Raw genomic sequence first — 1789 nt, 5'->3', positions numbered from 1 at the left:
AAAGTTAGATATTATGGGACTTCCGTAAAATACATATCTTTCTGTGTGGTGTAATAACTCGTATAAAGCTGTAAACGTTGGATGTTATGGGACTTCCGTAAAATACATATGTTTCTGTGTAATGTAATAACTGGTATAAAGCTGTAGAAGTTAGATGTTATGGGACTTCCGTAAAATACATATCTTTCTGTGTGGTGTAATAACTCGTATAAAGCTGTAAAAGTTAGATGTTATGGGACTTCCGTAAAATACATATCTTTCTGTGTGGTGTAATAACTCGTATAAAGCTGTAAAAGTTAGATATTATGGGACTTCTGTAAAATACATATCTTTCTGTATGGTGTAATAACTGGTATAAAGCTGTAAAGTTAGATATTATGGGACTTCCGTAAAATACATATCTTTCTGTGTGGTGTAATAACTCGTATAAAGCTGTAAACGTTGGATGTTATGGGACTTCCGTAAAATACATATCTTTCTGTGTGGTGTAATAACTCGTATAAAGATGTAAAAGTTAGATGTTATGGGACTTCCGTAAAATACATGTCTTTCTGTGTGGTGTAATAACTCGTATACAGCTGTAAAAGTTAGATGTTATGGGACTTCCGTAAAATACATATCTTTCTGTTTGGTGTAATTATTAAATATTGGTTGGATAACTAATACGAATGGTGATTTTTCTATTGTCTGGTTTGACATTTAACCAGTGATGTATGTTAAATTTACTCACTAAAGGAATATAGAAGTATTATTGTTTAATTCATAGTTTTATGTTCGTTAATTTAGTGGTTCAGTTTATTTATTTTAAACTACTAATAAAAAATCTAACATAGTTTTAAATTTCCTTTAGGCCACAGAAAAATATTTTTGTTACAAATAAAAATTACAAAATTTTAAGTGTTCCTGAACCTTGCTAAGGACCTAAATGGGCCGCAGACCCCTTACTTGCTCAAGTAGTGATCTCGTAACATTTTCAGTTAATAAAATGAGCCTAAAATATGCAAACTTGTAATCTTTACAATCTTGGTGACAAAGTGAAAATATGCTTTTAGTGTGACTATAAGAAAGCTATCACTAGATTCTGTTTGGGATTTAACAGAGAAATAAAAATATTTGTATTTATGTTAATTTTTATGAGCCTGTTGTCATTTTCTACTTTTTTCAGGTGGGATGAAACAAACTTATCAGGATTTTGATAAAAAACTTCAAGACTTGGGATTTGGTGAGCACACATTTATATCTCTTAAATATTTAGTAACCAATGTCAAGTAAGAGAGTGATCAAACAATTCAGTCTTCGACGTTCAAATAAAGCCACTTCATGATTGTTTTAAGATAAAATATACAAACTAGAGAATATATTGTGACCAGTAGTTTCTCACCAAGTTTTACTGAAACTCGGAACAAAAGGTGTAAGCATTTAATGTAAAATGGAATTATACATACATAGTATAGTGATAAATCATTCATGGATGACATTATTGGTAGTGGTAATCTTGGAGTGGCTTTCTTGGTAGGGATGATCTAACAGAGTTTCTTTGTGGCGATTATCTAGCAAAGTTTATTGTTAGCAATGATCTAACAAAGTTTCTTTCTTGGTAGTGATGATTCATAAGTGGTTTTTATAGATAATAGTGATCTAACAGAGTTTCTTGTTAGCAATGATCTAACAAAGTTTCTTTCTTGGTAGCGATGATTCATGAGTGTTTTTTATAGATAATAATGATCTAACAAAGTTTCTAGTTAGTGATGATTCATGAGTTGTTTTATAGCTAATAATGATCTAACAA

General features: G+C 30.5%; 1 protein-coding gene across 1 annotated transcript in view; it reads left to right on the top strand.

Annotated features, from left to right (window-relative positions):
* Nucleotides 1–1235, top strand: part of LOC106476428 (FGFR1 oncogene partner-like) — an 8137-nt gene extending 6902 nt beyond the window's left edge. The window contains exon 6 of the mRNA XM_013937087.2: nucleotides 1166–1235. The gene's annotated coding sequence lies outside the window, so the exon portion shown is untranslated. The remainder of the gene's footprint in view (nucleotides 1–1165) is intronic.
* Nucleotides 1236–1789: the final 554 nt, after the last annotated feature.

The sequence above is a fragment of the Limulus polyphemus genome, unplaced genomic scaffold (assembly GCF_000517525.1).
Source record: "Limulus polyphemus unplaced genomic scaffold, Limulus_polyphemus-2.1.2 Scaffold10547, whole genome shotgun sequence".
Lineage (NCBI taxonomy): Eukaryota > Metazoa > Arthropoda > Merostomata > Xiphosura > Limulidae > Limulus > Limulus polyphemus.
Note: the sequence above shows the minus strand (reverse complement) of the source record. Positions and strands in the feature narration are given on the sequence as shown.